The sequence below is a fragment of the Manacus vitellinus genome, unplaced genomic scaffold (assembly GCF_001715985.3).
Source record: "Manacus vitellinus isolate BGI_N305 unplaced genomic scaffold, ASM171598v3 scaffold_34_pilon, whole genome shotgun sequence".
In the NCBI taxonomy this organism is placed as follows: domain Eukaryota; kingdom Metazoa; phylum Chordata; class Aves; order Passeriformes; family Pipridae; genus Manacus; species Manacus vitellinus.
Window position 1 is genome coordinate 1,946,546 of NW_021940488.1, and position 19,485 is coordinate 1,966,030.

Sequence of the window (19,485 nt, forward strand, 5' to 3'; positions counted from 1 at the left end):
GCTAGTTTTTGTGTGATGTAGTTTGTTTCAGGCAAGGAATACCCCTCCTTCTCTCTCCCTCTCTCTATATGTATATACATATATATATATATATATACACACACACACACACATATGTATATACACATCTTTTAATTTTTTTTTCTTTCCTTAGGGCTTGATCTGACACCCAATTCTTGAGGTGCTGAAGATGTAACATACTGAAATAACAACAAAGATACCATTTAATTTCACTTTAATCTGGATGAAACTGAACTATTCAGTATTGGCCTTTCTCCCTTCCTCTGTCTTGCTTTTTTTTTGTCTCGGGAAATACAAATTAATCTTGTCTGCTGGAAGTATCCCATGGAACAATATCAATTTGCACTTAAGGAATATCAGTGGAACCAAAGAGGACATTGTTGCAACACAAAAATGCTGCCAAGTGTTTTATTATAGTCCATCAGATTTATTTTGATTCAGATGATAGGATAATGTAGGCAGGAGACCGGTAATTAGAACTCTGTTGAATGTTTGCATTGACTCTCAAATCCATTTGAATCAAATAAGTTGCTGCTTTAAATAGACTTTAACCAGTCTTGAGTCAAATGTTGTTTTGAGCAACAGGAAGGTAGGCAGATACTTGCCGGACGTCTTCATCAGCCTTCCTTTTTCATATCCCACGAGCCCTGAGGAAAATAGGACAGAACAGAAACTCAGTTTTTTGGCAACCCTCATTCTGAAGAGAAGGCATGAAGCCTGCTTGGTGGCCTTCTGAAAGATGGGAAAAACAGCTAGCTGATGCTCTTGCAAGGCAAAGTACAGCACAGAAGAAACAGAAGCAGAAAGGAAGTCATCAACCCACTCACCTCCTGGGAAGGGCGTAGAGATAATTAGTGACTGTTTGCAGAGGACTTTTCTTTTGGAAAGAGAAATGATAAATTAAGGAAAGATGAAAAGGTTCATTTATTGATGTTGTATACAAATGACAACTCTCCCTATGGAACCATCTGAAATCAGATAGGGATCTCTGTGTGGGTGGGAAGCAAGAACTTATAGTCATTAAGGTTTTGTGCATTGCTGGGTGACCAGTGAAATGGCCAGCACTTTGTTCATGTTACTCAAATAAAGGTGAAAAATCCTCCAGTACCTGATGAGCTGAGCTCCAGGGGTGGATTGTCAATATAATTGAGAGGGAAGCCCTGTGGTATTAGCAACTGCATTAGCAATTCTGAACATAGACTCGTAGAATAACCTGGGTCAAAAGGTACCTTACAGATCATCTCTTTCCAGCCCCCTTGTTGTAGGCAGGAACACCTTCCACTAGACCAGATTGCTCAGAGCTCCATCCAACCTGGCCTTGAGCACTTCCAGGGATGGATCCAGACCCCTGGGCAACCTGTTCCAGTGCCTCACCATCCTCATAGGGAAGTTTTTATTCTTGATAGATAATCTAAACCTACTCTCAGTTTGAAGCCATTCCACCTTTTCCTGTCACTACATGCTTTTGTAAATAATCTCTCTCCATCTTTTTTGTAGGGTCCTTTCAGGTACTGGAAGGATGTATTCAGGGTTGCATCCGAGATTTTGTCCCAGAAATTGGGATGCCAACCATAGTAGGCAGAGAGAAATCAACCTTTTCTTCCTTGGCTATGTTGTGCACGCTGCATACTAAATGCTTACCCACAGCATAAAACACAGAGACGCAGGCAATTAAATGTTGTTACCTTGAGCCTAAAGGCAGGTTAAATCAGTAAATCTCACTTGAATGGCAACATTTTAGTCCTATGCTTCTGATAGTCTATATAAGAGAAGGATTGGAAACAGGGTTTTTTGAGAACAGAGATGCTCTCCTGTCAGTTCACATAATCAACAAATTATCTGCTACAACTGTTTTCTTTCTCTAATGAAAGCACTTAAGTGCTGGAATGAATTTCCTTGAGATGCCATGGAATTGCTATTGTTGAGGATCTCTAGAACTTGACTGGACAAGACTGAGCAGCCTGACATAAAAGTGAGGACTGCTTTCCTTAGAGTAGAACACTGGACAAGACTGAGCAGCCTGACATAAAAGTGAGGACTGCTTTCCTTAGAGTAGAACACTGGACAAGAAAACCTCTAGAGATCCATCTCAGCTTCAATTATTCTATAATTTTAAACTATGATGGAATCTGAATTAAGGATGGCATTATATGAATAATATCAAAACTTCCTTGAAATATCCACTGCTTGTGTAGATTTATTTCTCTAAAATTTATTTGAATGCTTAGAGACAGACCTATGTTTAGGTATTTCAGTGAATCTAAGCCTTTTATTCAGCATGGTAGTTTAGTGAAGTTAGATCACTAGCAACACTCAGCAATATGAAATTTGGTTATTTTGTATCAGTGTTTTTTTTTCCAAGCTCAGTACTTTGAAGGACACTTGATTGTTCTCTGATTCAGGCCACTTAATTCCAGTCATAAGATATCTTTTAATAACTTCTCAATGCAGTATAATACACACAATAAATTATAGGGTTTATGTATCTTCCATCCCAAGCCATTAATGTCAGTGAGACCATTTTAAACCACTAGATCTGTGATCTTCCACCAACTACCAACTGAAAGAGAGATGCTGTGGCACTCTCTGACTCGTGAGTTACAGAGTGATAGTATTCACACTTTAGAAAAAAATGAGTCCATTGTCCAGGATGACCACCTTTTGTGAGTTCAAGGACGTAGGGGAGTGAGAACTCCAACCCTAGACTGGTGTGCACAGAGCATCCCCATGTCCTTGTGCCTGTGAGATCCTGCAACTGATCACAGTCAGCTTGGCTCTGTTTTCTCCCTGACACTATTCACGTCATGGGTTCCTGGTTTGGCTTCATCTACAAGTGAGTACTGCTGCCCTCCAATGATCACAGGCAGTTTCTAGGATGTCCTTTGATTTAAACTGCAGACAGTGTTGATAAAAGGGCAGTTTAGTTTGTAACAATCTAAACCATGATAGAAGTAATTACAATGTGCAGGGCTACTTGTTTATCTCTTAAGTTCTGAAGAGAATAATATGTAGCTTCAGTTGCATTGCTCCTGTATGGAATGCTTGACCAATGTCATATACCTGTATAACATCAGACCATCTCAGAACTGAATTTTCTTCCCATATATTCTGTTTGCACACTTTAATATCCTATATCATGTAAATTCATTGGCAATGAACCTTGTTACAAGCACTGGACTCTTCTAATGAAAAAGCCTTTTTATATCCTATGTTCCCTTATTTGAATTTTAACCAACTACTTAAATGTAACATGTTGTCTGTGTGCAATAGTGCACCATTCTGGAAAGAAAAAGTTAGAGTCATAGGATGGTTTGTGTTGTAAGAGACCTTGAAGCTCACCTTGTTCCAACCCCTGTGCAGGGAACACCTTGGAAGGGACACCTTCCACTAGATCAGGTTGCTCAGAGCCCCATCCAACCTGGCCTTGAACAGTACCAGAGATGGAGCATCCTCTGGGCAACCTGTGACAATACTTCACAGTAAAGAATTTCTTCTGTATATCTAACTCAAACTCTCCCTCTTTTAGTCTGAACCCACTGCCCCTTTCCCTATTGTTGCCTTAAAATTCAGAGCAGAAAAACTTCAGACAAATTTAGTAGAGATAAGATAGAGAGCAGGTCTTTAATGAAGGCCTTCTGGCACAAGGAGTGTGAAAAGGCGTGTACCTCTGTGTCCAGGGTTTCCACAATTTATGGTCCGATCCGAGAAGCACTCGTCCCCACCAGATCTTCCCACCTCCACCAGGTACACCTCCCTGGAAATTGAGTCACAGGTCAAGGAGGTTTTGTTTGCTTTCTAATAAATGGTGCATGTAAAGTTCCTCAGAATGCCATGATTCTTTATATACAAATACGGCCATAGGTCAGCATCGGCTTCACTCTTTGGGTCCTATTTTAAACTCACTGCTAACTCTAAAATGTATGCAGAAGAGATAACGTGAATTTCTAGCTTCTTGAAAATGTTCAACCACAACTATTCTGACTCTGCTGAAGACGGAGAATGTACTTCTCTTTTAGTTCAGTGCCTTGAAGAGAATACCCTATTTTTAACAAAAGTTGTACTGGAAACATATTCATATCAAAAGCAAAAATGCATGACCAGCTACTGTGAGGGGAATACATATGTAATTAGTCAAGATGTAGTGTTTAATTTCTGCAGGATCTATAAGAAACAGCTACATTCAGTATGATCTATTTTGGTGTGTGTGCAAAGCCAGGTCTTCTGTGCCAGAACTCTCTCTCTGTGTGTGTGTGTGTGTGTGTGTATTTGTGTGTGTGATTATTAGCATTTCTCTGCTGGTGTACTAAAGCACTGCACAAGGGACCTGAGACACGTTACAAGTGGATTTGAATCAACACAGACTTCTTTGAAAACATAAAGAAATAAAAAATTAGAGTTATACAAACCTAAACTAAAAAATAGAAGCTTTACCCTGCATGTGTTTGTATTGATGCTAATGAAACATTTAAATGTGTCTTATTAGATTGCCCTGATGACACAACTTTGCCCCAAGAGACCAATAAATGCAGATGCAATCCTTTGCCAAAATCTTTCTTGCTTGCCAAGTACACTGGATCATTTCCAACAGACTGCATAAATCCAGCCATATGTAAATACAATATTTTCTGACTAACTAAAGATCAAACGAAGTTGATAAACTTATCACATGTTGGTATAAACCTACTGCATTCTGTCAATGAATCCTCACAAATTCATCACTTTTGTCAAGGTGTTGGACATTTAATGCTACTTTGTTTTGAAGTTTGGTATTTAATTACACTTAATGTTGCCAAACAGACAGAAGTGGTGACATTTTAAACACAGAACTGAATAATCAGCAAATTGTTATTTTTGTGGTCATCCTAAACACCCAGAATGAGTGTGGTCTAATAAAGAGTACACAAGGTAATCTTTTTACAAGTAATTACAATGGCTTTACCTAGAAGTCCATCTTTCAAGAAAACAGAATTCCAGACAATGTGGAAAGCATTCAAGCTAGAGATCTTGAAATAATTAGATATTTAATGGACTGAAATAAGGGCCAGAGGAAGGGGGAGCTCATTTGTCTTTGGTTTTCCAGAAAGCTTAGTATTGCAAAATATGCAGTATTGCTAAGTATTGCAAACCCTTTCTAGAGCTGGTGCTTGGAAGGTATGAAATAAAGCTGTAGTCAAAACCTGCCTTTTTTTCAACGTTCCAACTTTGTGCTGAGATTGACCAAATAAAGCTCTTCAGAATTAATCTCACATTTGGAAATAGGAATATATGTTTTATCACATCAGTGTAGAAACTTGAATGGTCGTAGGAAGCAACTATTGATTTGTATGGCAGAGAAAATGAAATTTGTTGAAAGAATGAGATAATATATGTTTGAAGTCAGAGGTAGTAAAGCATCCTGAAAAGGTGTGTGTCCATGTGATGGACCGGGAAAATTGATTTCAGAAAAAAATACCCCTTGTGAAAGTTCACCCATAGGACTGGCAATGAAAGCAGTAGTGCTAATTCTCAGCTCCCATTCTGTGTGCTGGTGATGAACTGATGTTGCCTCTCACATAATGTCCCTTTCTTCTCCCTTGGCATTCAGTGTCTCAATTCTTCTTCTTTAAAAAGCAGAGGAGCAGGAGTCACACTTGACCAACATGTTCTTCTTCCACCCTACAGTTACATCTGATGAAACCTGAGCTCATTCAAACACAGTGGTAAAAAAATCTCACTGAACTATCAGGATTCCATAGAATTTGCAATTTTGTCAAATTTTCAATGTCTGTACAAAGCCACAGCATTGCCCAGGTGGTACTGAGACAAACACAAGCTTAGTTCTGCTTATGGACAACACTTGCAAAAAAACCCCAAAACACCCAAACATGTTAGAGTGGCATTTAGCATTCACTAATAACCTCTCTCACCAGGACTTTTTTAAACTTAAGGTTCATACTGGGCTAAAACAATCATATGACTGCTTGGGAGTTGGACTGTGGCCCAAATCGACCTCTTCTGTGCAAATACATCCACCCTTTAACAGAACCCGCCCTGTGGAAGGAGGAGTGAGTTGTGCAGAGATGTATGGGTGACTGCACATATTTAACATGTTAATAAAACTTGCTTGTGGGAAGTTTGATCAAAACAATGAGTTGAGAAGAATATCTGATCTGAATTTTTCTGCCTTGAAACCATAATATCAATAGCTAGCGTACCTGTGTACCTTTGTGTTATTGTTTTTAGACCCTTATAACTAATAACAAGTTTCCATGGCAGTTTTGAAGTTTGTTTGTATATATATGTGTAACTCATTTCAACACTTTGCAAAACCACAAGAATATATGAATACACAATTGTGTTGCTAAAATTTTGGGTAAAAGGAATTTTCAGAGCTGTGAATGGAAAGGTCATTTTGTCCTGAGAGTGAATCCAATTAAAGTCTGTGCTGAGGCTAAGGAAACTAATTGGCATGTAGATTAAAGCCAAACCCAAGCTTTCTCTGAGCATTTAAAACCAGACATGAATTTAGGCAGTTTCAGGCGATGAATTTTCCAAGTTGTGTTGGAGGACTGTCTTAAAGTTGCATCAAATGAAAAAGGAAAAAATCATAGCAGAAGGACAAGGACGGGAGATTCAGGATTTGTGTAGAGATTTTTTCCTGACACTGTAATTTCCAAAGCAACAACAACAAAAAAGCAACAAAAAATCACAACCCTCATCATGAATCAATAAAAAACATCTTTCCATAACATTTTTATTATTCTGATAACGACAGTTTGACATTTTTACTTTGGCTAAGTTAAGTTTTTCCTATCTATTGCCTGCCAGAAGAAAAAAATTCCATAATTTTCTGCCGTCTACTGGCAACTATTTCTTTCTGATTATTAATGAATGTGCACTCAGGATCATTTCAAGTTGTCAGTTCTGAATTTTGCTAGACAAGACAGGATGGTTCTGATCATGTCCAGAAAGGGTAAGTTATGACAGTAACAACAAGAAATGTTTATTCTCTTGGTTTTTTTATGATGAACTTGTTGATTGTGAAAGGTGCCACAGTGACAACCATGATGCATGACACTTTTTAAAAGGTATCTACTGTATTCAACACAGGAACCAACCTATTCAAATTCTGATCATACAAAAGCCTTCTGATTACCTGCTAGAGAGGAGAAATCTCTTCACTGGGTCTCTGCATGACCCCCACTAGTGCTCTGTCCTTTGCATCTTAGACAAATTCAACCATGGCATTTTAGATCATGTGCTAATTGGACTATTTGCATGTAATGCCCTGGCAAGTTTATTTTAATGACTTAGATATATTTTTTTTGAGACTGGAAAATGGCCTTCAGCCTAGTGTGTCCGACTGTGCAGGTTTATCTTTAATCTCACATGCCTGTTATTTTCACATATTCCAAATACTTCTGCATGGAAACAAAAAAATTGATGTATTTCATAGTGATTGCCATCTATTTAAATCCGTTTTTTTTAAAATCTGATTAACTGTCAGTTTATTTCTTTTATATGTGCAAGTTAGAGTTGGGATCACTCTTCTCTTGAATAACACTATAACCCACCAAACAATAAGGAAAAAAAGATAATTTTAATCCAAACCATTTCATTGCATTATGGTATGAATGTTTGTACCAGGACGAGAGTGGGCTGGGACTGCATTTTCCACTCCTGATGTTTCTTTAAATTGATCAAATGCTTGCCTTAGGCACTGACGAGTCCACACAGAAGAGAAAAATTGAAGTGTTGAGCTTTGGGGAAAAGAGCTCAGAGGAAGCAAGGGTGGGTCAGAAATTTCCTGACATTTAAGCCAATCCATCATAAAACATAAACCAGAAAGAAAGTAAGCTTTGTTAAGTCTGATGCTTGCAGACATAGGTTCAATTGGAGGGTCTATGGAAGTTTTTCCATTATCTAACTGGTTTGTTTACTCCAAATAACCATGTTGGTTCCTTTTTTGTATAACCTATGCCTCAGATATGTCATGGTACTTTTATGCCAACAGTGACTTCAGACCAAGGAAATCGTGTTATGTTTGTGGAGGTTGTTTTTTTGGTTGGTTGGTTGGTTGGGTTTTTTTGGTAAAATTTAATCAACAGAAAAGACCATTTTTAATGACTTGGATTTGAAAATCAGTTAATTCAAAATACGAAAGCAAAACCTGGGAGTTCCCGTAGTAGGCTGGGGTAATTCTCTCTCAATTGAATGGACAAAGGAAGGTGGTCATGGCTTTGCAGACTCTTTGCAGGGGAGTGGTGAGTCTGGGAGGCTCCAAACTAAGCTAGAGGTAATTGGGATCAAAGTTCTTTCTTGCAAACCATAAGAGTTTTGGGAAGGGAGCCTGGAAAATTAATAAACATAAGATGGCCCTTATATCAAATTTGTGAGATTTGCAATATCTCCTTCAGTAAATGGGAAAGAACAATATTATGCCAAACTTTAGGAGCTGAACAAAAGCCACAGACCACATAAAAGACATTAGTTGTACATGCCTGTGTAGTCACATGTAAACTATTTATATGCTGGTTGTGCACGTGCATACTATATTTATCTTTGTGAAACTTCGGCTGCCTAGTCACCACATTGCTCAGTTCAGTGACTTTTGAGTGCATTCAGGCAAATGTCTCATTTCCCAACGTTCATTTTCACAATAGAGGCAGCAGAACAAAACCTAGACTTTTACCACCCTAGTGAGAAATGGGCATTTTGTGTAAACTGGTGGAGCAACAAGAGCTGCAAGCATGAGCACACATCCTTCTTTTGCCAGCTGTGCTGCACAGACAAGAAATGTTGGTAGAAGGTATAGATATCTTTAACTGACTCATCTGTTTTCTGAGTAAGCACAAGCTACAGCCTCCATACAAAAAACCTGTGAGTTTATTCAAAATGCCCTCACTTTTTAAGTGTTTGTTTTGTCTGTCTGATTAAGAAAGTGTCTCTTCTAGCAATGCTGCAAGTTGAGAGAAGTTCAGCTGGTCAGATTTTCTTACCTCAGGTGTTCATTTAATGGCTTAAACTGGGGCTTGTTCAAAGTTACAAAGGAAATGTGCAGATGCACTCTTACACAGCCTAAGTGGTTTAGGAAAATGATTCCTGTCACTCCAATTGATTTTGCACTGTGAGAGATGAAGTAGCATTTCAATCAGCTCAGATGAACAGAGCCAGTACATCACTGCCACCGAAAGGCGGACCTGTCTTGCATCTCCTGTTCCCAGCCATGCAGCTCAACCTCTTAGATTGTGTGAGAGCCAGTGCTGTTCACTAAATCAGCTGGAAAGCAAGAATAAAGTATGTAGAAATACACTGTAATTTGATGTGATACAAGCACTTCTGTTTCCCCTTTCCTGTTTCCACAGGTTTTATTCCGTCTTTTTCAGTAACTAACTGTATGCTAAAAGACACATGAGAGGTTTTGTGTCTGTTACGTTTGCTTGAGTAGAAGTCCATATGCAACAGGAAGCTGATTCTCTTGGCCTTTACAACTACTTTTGATGCACAGCTGGGAATTTTGGTGCGGCTAGTGAATCTGGATAAGTAAAACTTCTTTAAAATTTATTTTATTTCTTACAAAAAAATCCATCTCTTTGCATGAGCTGCACTTCTTTTTCATCTTGGTTTACCAAATGATTTGGTGTCAACTTTGATGTAGCGTGTCTTGTCAGACAACATCCTTTTCCTTGTGTCAGAGATGTGTTCTTCCCATGGTGTAACATCTGCCTCTGATAATCTGGGCCATTTGCTGCAAAAGAACAGGGAAACACGGAACAGAAGATACCACTGTTTATATTTGATGGTTTGAGCTGGTGATCTTATAGGTCTTTTCCAACCTAAATGATTCTATGATTCTTTTCTTGAATAACAGAGTAAGGTTTCCTTCAGTTACCTCCTTTTTCCCTTTCAACATATCTTCTACTTTCTCCTTTTTGAATTCTGCTTTCAGAAAGATTATTTTGCAGATGGAGAGAAGTGAGTATAGATCCTGCACTGCTAACCTCAGTCCTATAAACATCTGTCAGCTATTCCTTCCCCTGATTTTCTCTAGTAAAAACCAAGTTTTTAAACCTACCCTTAATTTTCTTTGTGCTGAAGACATACTTCTAAAGGTATTCTATAATTGTGAGGTTTAGTAACTTGTTAAAAATGAAAGTTTATATTCTCAAGTAAGCATACACCTTCAGAAAGTGAACAGAAGAAATTTCTTCACTCCTCCAGCTCCACACATCCCTTTAATGCTGTTAAGCTCATAATAAGCAGTGATAGTAAGTACAGCTTAAAATCACACCACCATTTGGTGCTACAGGCTTGAAATTAGGGTTTGGGAGATCTTCCCTTTCTTTGCTCTTTTACTCTTTCTGACTGTAAGTGGTAATTGAATATTTTTTAAAAATGTAGATCACAAAATGTGATTAGATACTGATGTCTTCTTTTTTGACCTCTTCAAGTGCTTTTACAAAATGTTTTAATACAAACCAATAAACAGTTGACAGGGATGACCTAAGAGTGCCTTTGGAGAAATATATTTCCATGAAACCTTGCTAACCTTGTCTTCTCACTGTCTTGTCAGTATATCCATTACAATTTATTTACTACTAGAGGCTTAGGTCTGAGAAAAAAATGCAGTAATCTTGCCTCTTGTAAGTAGCTGGTAAATGAATACAGAATTTTGACAGATGACAACATTTTTTATGGAATTCAAATTAGTAATTTTTTTTTTTTTTTGATTCCTGGAATTGTCAAGGAGACAGATTTTTCTCCATCCCTGGACTGAAAAAAGTGACTTTTTTTAAAAAAAAAACAGTTCTGCTTTAGAAACATATAATTATGTGTGGGTAGACTTGGCGTGGATCTCTTCCCCTTTAGGGATCTGAAGAAAACAAGCTTTTTCAAATAATAATATACAGGTAAATAATGAGTTCAGGCAAAATAACTGCTAAATATGAGAAAACCAGCATATTTCTACTCCTACTACTGGCCAGAAAAAGATCAGTGATTACCCATATCCTGACAGTGATATTTTACACAGATTTCTCCACTGTTTTCAAGTGGGAGATCAGTGCCTGGGCTGATGGCAGGATGTAGACCTTATAAAGTATTTCCTGCTGAAAAGAGCATTTTGGATTACAGTATAGGCTAAAATGTCATTAAATGAGATGGATTATGAGAGGTGGACTTCTACCTATTCAGGAATAAGTATAAAGTGACATGAGATATCCTATTGTTGCAAAAGACCCCTAATCTAGCATGTCCCCGTGTCAGTAAAAAATCTCCTTAAATTCCAACTAGAACTTAATACAGACAGGGGTTGTGGCAATAGGGAAAAAAAGGCTTAAAAGGGTAGTACATTAATATCCAAGCTTCATTTATTTACTTTTCTGTGGACATTCCAACTGGGTTTCAAATTGCTTGTATGTACATGATGCAGAAGGATGCTAACAGCTGTGAGGGGGAAGGAGGGACTGGTGGAAAATGAGGGGGCAAAGGCTGACCTGCGGCCTGTGTTGAGTGAAAGGAAGGCAGAAGACATAAGCATCTGCCATCTACAGCAGGTGGAGATGGGAAATTTGGGCACAGATGTTGCTGCATAGTTCTTCTGTAGCAAACAAGTACAATTATGCAAAGCATTATTTACATCTTAATATCACTTTCTTAAGTTAATGGTAACAAACCTCTCCTACAAACACAGGCTGAGAAAACTGGGGTTGTTCAGAGAGCTGGGAGTACCCTCCTTTCATCTGCTGATGCTCATTGTAGGCAGAAGTTAACTTACAGCCACATGGGCCTGTTTGTTTGCTCTAGTGCCTGTGTCATGAAAAACCTGATTGGAGTGAGGTGTGCTGAGATATCAGCATGTTCTTCTAAATTGTCCTATCATCTGTACTTTGGAGAGAAGCAACTAATAAGCTGCTATGCTTCCTTGTGCTTTAGTACATCTTTCTAATTAAAAGACATAGAATGGTCCTGAGTTCAAGAGGATTTTAGAAAGTAGGCAGCAGCTTCTGTCTTCTCTTGGCTGTATAGTAGTTCTCTGTTGGTGGAGGGAAATAATAAAAGCAATCTTTAATACTTATTTTAAATTGGAAAATATGCAGGTTAGTATGGGTTTTTTTCCATATCCTAATTTCATCTTTATAGCTTTTTGAATGGAACCATGTGAATATTTTAGGAAGCAATATAAATTCCCTGCCCTACAAATTCCTAGCAATATCCTTCAGATCAGAATATGGCACAAAATTTAATTTTGCTGTTTTAAAACTTATCCATTTACTGGGTTATAAGTCCTTCCTAATTTCTACTTTCTATTGTAGTGGTAAAAGCTAGGTCTGGGTTTTCTTTTATTTCTGATATGTGAGATATTCTGTGGACTGCATCTTTCAAGCTCCCAGGAGCACCATGGAGTTTATTGGCAGATTTTGTAACACCATGTCCTGGTGTCACATGGAAAGGGGCAGAAAAGATGAATTTTCTGCCCAACCTGTATTAATTTATTTTTTTGTCAGCCAGTGTTCCCCAGGAGGTGAAAGCCTTTTAATGTCCAAAACAGCCTGTTAGCTTCTCACCTAATGAGACTCTTCCTTAACAGGTTCACTGAGACAGACAGGACATTTGATACCTTTTTAAATAAGGACTGCCTTTAATAGCTGTAGGAAAACCCCTCAGCAAGTTTTTCCTATGAGTTATTTTGCTGTCGACGAAACTGTCAGCAGCCAGAAACAGAGTCACTCTAACGGTTCACAAAAAAACATGCTTATTAATACAAATTTGTGACAACTTATAGGGTTTGTGATAATGTTTAACTGCAGAAGTTATGCTGAAACCATGTAGCAACAACAGCAAGGTTGGGCATGAGCCTTGCTCTAAGGCAAAGCAACTTACAAAGAATATTAATACTGCAAAACTGAAGCCAAAACTCTAAAGCAAAGCCACTCACAAACCACAGGCTTTAAAGCAACTTACAAATAACTTACAAACTTAAAGCTAAAAATTAAGCCATGCCCTAAAGCAAAAGCAGCCTACCAATAAGACGACTTACAAAGAATAAGTAAAGCAAAGCTTAAGCACCCTCCCTAAAACAAAAGAACTAACAAAAAATAAGTAAAAATTTTAAAGTACTATGGAGCAGAACTAAAATCAGTGTATATGTATAAAGTGATCGCTCATCCCAAGGCATCCCGAGAAGGTGGAGGGAGAGAAAGGTAGCCCATTGGTTACCTCCACGGAATGGATGGAACTTCTCCCTGATTTTTGTTTAAGTTCAATCTCTTTCTATACCTTTTTCTTTAGGCAGTTTGAGTGGCTATAGTAAATAAACTAATTTTGGGGTGATAGACTGATGAAATAGGCCCAAGGGTCCACTTCATGAGTTCCCGGTGGCCAGGATGTTCCCCAAAAAAGGCCATGTTGTCTCCCTATCACTTCTTTCTTCATTTTAATCCTTTTATCAGTTTCTGGGAATGTCTTCTGAGGTGCAGGGTTTGTCCAGGAAACTACGAGGAGCCTTTTTTCTTCTTTTATGTGGTTTTATCTATCACCTTACACTTGGTTTCGGCTAGGACAGGGTTAATTTTTGTAGTAGCCAGGAGGGGGCATGGCTTGAAGCCAGAGGTTATTCTATACCACCTTACATCATTGCCAGGGGTGGGTGGAAGGGAGTCTCTTCTGGGGTTGACATAGTGTAGCAGAGGGAGCAGTGAAGTATCTTCTGTTGTCAGGGAGTTTCAGTGTGACTCGTTCGCCTCTTTCTTGTACCTTCTTTCATTAGTATTGTTGCCCTTACTGTTTGTTTTCTTGTCTCATTGCTGTTTCCAGTAAACTGCTCATATCTCAACCAGGATCTTTACCTTTCTCATCTCCCATTCTTGTCTCCATCCCGCCTCATGAGGAGGGGGAGGGAGGAGCCAGCAAGGGACAGTGTGGTCTGGAGACTCTTAGTGGGAGCACTAAACTGGGGAGTACCACCACCTAATAAAGTACCTGGGAACACTGGAGGGCAAAAAAGGGAGGTGAATAAATTTACTGCTATCTAAAGCCTGTATAGTCACTGAACTCAGGCACTGTGTAACAAACTGTCCTTTCCTGGACTGTAAGACTTTGAGGTCAGAAGGTTGAAAAGCATTCCAGGAACAGTCTGTTGTGAAAGCTGTCATTTTGTGTTTTCCTAACTGGAATCGAGGAGCCTCAATTGTCTTTCCTATTTCATTTATTTATTTACATATATCAGCAGTATCACAAAACTGTTCTTCTTTCATCTCTGTAATAGCAGGCCTCAGTAGTTTGCTTGACCTCTAATAAAAGTTTGTGGGAGGGAAAGATGCCAAAGCTTCTGCCCCACTCTTCATAGCTGCAGCTTTGTCTCATCTTGTGGCTCTGAAGACTGCTCAGCTTTCCTCAGAGAATCAGAAGTGAGGCCCCACAGGGGCATTGCGATCTCTGGGCTAATGACGGAATGAAAAAGGGAAAAAATTATCGTAATGATGATTCTTCAGCTTCTCAGTTACCAGCATAATCTGCCTGGATTGGGAAAACATTTCCTGAACTTTTAACTGAAAAGCAATCTGTCCTCTGTTTGTCTGTCTTTCTCTGATTTTTCTTCCCCTCTAAGTCATGGAAAATAGAAGTTCAAATAGCCTAGTACAAGATGTGCTATACTAAGAAATGATCTGTTTTTCTGTCATAGGTGGTATTCAACATTAAAAGAATCAAAGATAAATTGCCAATGCCATCCAAGCAGAAAACTATGTTGCTTTGACTGAAGGGCAAACCTATATAGCTATTACCCTGAAGTGTTTTAGAACACCAGAAAGCAAGTTTTAATGTGGCTACCATTGCCAGCTATCTGTGGGTCAGCTTTGCCTACCCATGCAAAGGTTGAACAGTGCCTCACTCCAGCTCTCAGGTAATTTGAATAACAATACCAGGGGTGATTAACCTTTCACTCTCTGTTCATAGACTTCTGTTTGGATTTTTGCATTTATAGGTCCACACACTTTATTTCAAGTTCTAATTAATAATTCCTATCTTCCTTTTAGTCTTGGAGGAATTCCCACTGCTCTCTGCTGTGTTCTTTCACATACTGGTGCTGATCCAGAGGAATAAAGCATTCAGCAGCAACTAGAATCCCACACATTTGGCTTTTTCCTTATGTGTGTGCAGTTGTTTTCCTTTGCCTCATATGTACAGTTTTGGTACTCTGGCAGCTTAGTAAAACAGAAAACCCTCTTCTATTCTTTCATCTGGTTTCATGTCTGCTTTCTCCCTTAGCGTGTGCAGGATGCCTTTGTTGTTCTAGAAACAGCAGTGCTCCTTCTCTGCTGGTGCATGCACCACTTCAAAGTAATGATGGTATTATCAGCCTACAAAGTGACACTTTCCTGACCACTGCTTATTAGTCAGATAATGCTAACAGTTTTGGAGTCTCTAATGCCTACTTAACATTGACTTATTCCATGCTCTTTCTTATTCCAGCTGATTAATGTTGAAGGAGTCATGGGCTCTCTGTTTCTGAAAAGCAGTTTACAAAAGATGGGACACAGGAAAACCTGTTGATTATTAATGGCAAATTTGGGTTCAATGTGTAGGGGAAAAAATAATATAACCCACGCTAGTATATTTAACATAAGGCAAAGCTAATTCCCTCAGAAGAGCTATTAGGATACCTCCCCATACAGGCTTATTTGCCAGCCACTTGCTTGTGTGGCCTAATACTACATGCTGAAAATGAGGGGCCAAAACATGACCATACTTTCTAAACAAACACTCTGGTCAGCCCTGTGTCTAACTGGAGCACACCTGTTAGCAAGATTAGCCACTAACTGATTCCAAATTTTTCACCTTTGGGCCCATGTGAGGGGATTCGATTCACATAATGTAAACAAGGCTACTATTTAGATTAACACTCTCTTCAGAATAGGTAAGGTTAGAAAGATCTTGAGTAACCTAATGCAAATGTTCTGTTCCTGTGGTCCCAATTTCCTTTCAAAGGTCTGTGGGACTATGTCAAAGAGAACTTCCAGAAGTAGGTCTAAATTCACTAGAGACATCATCTCCTGAGTCACTATTAAATTAAGCTCTGTACAGCAGCTTTCAGAATTACTTGATATGTCTTCTTTGAAGGCAAAATGTCCTGTGATCCAGAAATTTGTGTTTCTTGACAAAAACTGGTCAAGTTTCAGTAACCTTTTATTGTCTTGTGTGAATACAAAGAACTCTGCTTGAGATAAATTTGGCCTAATAAGGCCATAAAACCCCCACAATATTTGTGCGTAAAAAATATTTATACATTTCTTAAGTGTTTTGCCAAAAAAACCCACAGCAAGGACAGACAGATTAGAGCAATAAGCAGGAAATGTATCACTGAAGTTATGGAAGAGGCTGCTCTCACTGCCCATGTCAGGGGCAGAGAGATGTGTTTTGGACTAAACTGAGGAGCAGTCACAGTTCCCACTTAATAAGAACAACCAAGTCTGTTTATGGGAGTTGCTGTTGGTCAGTGTGTGTGCATTTTGAATAAACTCTGGATTTATGGGGAAATCATTAAAAAAGTAAGGTTTGTACATTCTGAGAAAAGAAACTGTTTGTCCCTTCCTTATCTTAACAGTGCCCAACATTCCTTCCCTGTGTACATACCCTTTGTTCTTACACTGACATGACCATGGAAAAACAAAGCAACTAGTGGTAGCAAAAAGGTAGAACAGCCTTTACAGGAGAATGGAGGGAAGAACTAGCAGAGACAGCACCAGGGTGTGCCTGATGATGTCTATAGATCTGCCTGTCTCCAAATGATTAGCTTAATTAGCAATTGCTTGCTCTGCATGATTGTCAGAGATTCTTCTTGTGAAAAATAGCCAGCAAGAAGTTGGCTTCTTGCTACAAATAAAGAGATATTGAATTTCTTCCCTTTCATAAAGTTGCAAATGCTTTAGGACAGTGATGTAATGTTGGTTGGCTATGTGGAGAATGTAATCCCACCTGTATGGCCGTGCACCCACACACTAAGCAGGTGAAGATTCAGTTGCATGGATTCACCTTAGTGTTAGAAAATTGGTGCTAAATTGGGGTTAGATAGGGAAACTGATGATTTAGTGCAGCTGCAACTCCTGGACTTGGGAGCTGCTGAGGCATCTCTGGCCTGCAAGAATGCAGTGGACTACCCAGCTGCAGTATTCCCCTCTCCCACAAGGTGTAGGCAGTCTTTTCCCCCTGATGTGGGTCTCTCTGTCTCAAGGTTTTGCTAGTCCAGCATGTGTCCCAGTGCTCCAAGAGCGATTCTGTCAAGAGAATATTTACCATGTGAAATAAGTGCTTGGAAAATGCTCTCAGGCACATGGTGTGATTCCTGGCACTGTCCTGCACAAGGCCAGTAGTTGGACTCGATGATCCTTGTGGGTCCCTTCCAACTCAGGATAGCCTATGGTTCTATGAAATTATCCTCATCCGTTCTCTAGCTTACTCCCTCTTCTTTCCTCTGCAGTCCCCTGGAAGAAGGACCTTGCTCTTAAGGGCAAATCCAAGTGCTTTGTGGTTGTCACCATCTTTTCTTTCCATGTAGGCCCTGGCATAAAGGGAGCCTGGCCCTGCCACAACACAGCACCAAAACCACCAGGCACCAGTAGGCAGCAAAAACAATTACACCCTCAACCCTTCACCTCCACGCTGCTGCCCTCTGGGGTATTTTCCATATTGCAGGTACTTCTTCCACTTAAAGAAGATGAAAAAATGGCTAGGTGGTACATTTCCTGCATGGATAATCTCAATGATTAGGACTTCTAATCACCTACCTGATTCCCCACTGGAAACAGAAGAACAATTTAATAACTGCAAAAGGTAGTGGCTAATTTCTCTGTACCAGACCATATGGTACAGCAAAAAAAGTGTTTTAGTCTCTAACTATGAGGTGATCTGTGCTGGTAAACTGCAATACTTTATAGTAAGGCTTGTTGATATTAAAATATCATCATCATGTATGGCAGAAATCCTACTTCTGAGGCTTGTCAATAGAATCATGAAAGGGTAAAACCAACCCAAATTTACAGGATTCATTCTCAGCTCTATTACTTTTCTAAAGAAGGTCCTCTAATGGATCAATGATACTTGCTTTTCAGTTTATATATTACAGCAATATTAGGTTAAATTTTTCATAAAGGATTGTATTAGCAAACCATTTTCTTTGTGCATAGCTATATTTAACAGAGGTTTTGTTGTACTACATGTAAATTTTTTTCTGTCTCATGCTTTAGGGGTAAACTCAAGTATTTGAGTATCAGTTAGCACTAGGCACAAAAACCTGATCAAGAATAAGCACAAGTTTCTTTGCAGAGAAAGAGATTTGGTTTGGGGCTAGCTTTCTTAGGAAAAAATATGAGCTAAATCCTTTAGTGTCCAGTTCTGCAGGTGTTTTTACACAAATATGATTGTTTGTGGGGTAAAGATTTGTTAGGCCTAAAAGCCATAAAAGCATTTACTTCAGTAACTCTATAAACAACTCCCAAGGAGAAATTAAAAATCATCTATAAAATTATGACAAATAAAGATCAAGAGCTAAATAAACAACATGTTGGGTGACATCTCTCAGATTAATGATTGGTAATAAAAGGAAAAAAAATAGAAGTTTACAACTTCTAAATTTTTTACATAGTTTTTCTTTTACGCATTCTAAGTAGAGGTAGATTCACTGGTTTAACATCTGCTAGTGACATTGTTTTTAAATTAATATTGTTTTTGTAATTTAGAGCAAAATAGATGTTCTGTCGAATTTATCTTGAGATAACATCAAATCCGAATGGTCTCTGGTAGAAATCTCAATAAATATTCTGTGTTTCCTTTCTTTCAGCACATCAGTTATAGCTATGTGTTCCTGATTTGCAGGCAAATGTTATTACATGTTGGATTAGTGGGCTTGGACCGTCTGTTTACTTCCCTCAAATACTTACCATCATCTATTTTTTATAGTAGTCTGCAGTCTGTGTAGTGTGATCTGTGAAAAACAGAGGACATCTTCACTATTATTGCATTAAGTTTCTGGTTTAGTGTCTAATTTTATTGCTGAAAATATGTTCCAGGCTAATTCTAATGTAAATGTTTTTCATTTCTGTGAAGTAAAAAATGAAGGCAGATTATTTTTCCTTGCTAAGAATATTCATTGCCCTTTTCAATTTTTGTTTTAGGATCACAGTGTATTCATGACATTATTTTAAAAAAGTAGGAAATCAAATCTTGTGTAAAGATACTGGTTCTGATCTGGATGTTTAACTTCTGTGAACTGTAGCATGGGTTTCTGCTGCCTATCCAAAAATGTTTCTAGCTAAACTAAAAGCCAACCTCAAAAATAGTGCTTTGAGCAATACACTACTTCCACATTTCTAGGGAAAAGTGGATAAGAACTTCTGGAAAAGTTACTCTTTCTTATACATATAGCAAAAAAAAAAAAAAAGAGTCAATCCACAATATTGCATCCTATTTTATCCTGTAGCATTTTATGCT

At 38.6% G+C, this 19,485-nt stretch overlaps 1 long non-coding RNA gene across 1 annotated transcript; it reads right to left on the minus strand.

Annotated features, from left to right (window-relative positions):
* Positions 1-542: 542 nt before the first annotated feature.
* LOC115307630 lies at positions 543-18,979 on the minus strand. Its single transcript, XR_003915952.1, has 3 exons — positions 18,936-18,979; positions 3,687-3,775; positions 543-668 (listed from the first exon to the last, which is right to left on the minus strand). It is a non-coding gene; the product is annotated as an uncharacterized LOC115307630 (long non-coding RNA).
* Between the last annotated feature and the right edge of the window lie 506 nt (positions 18,980-19,485).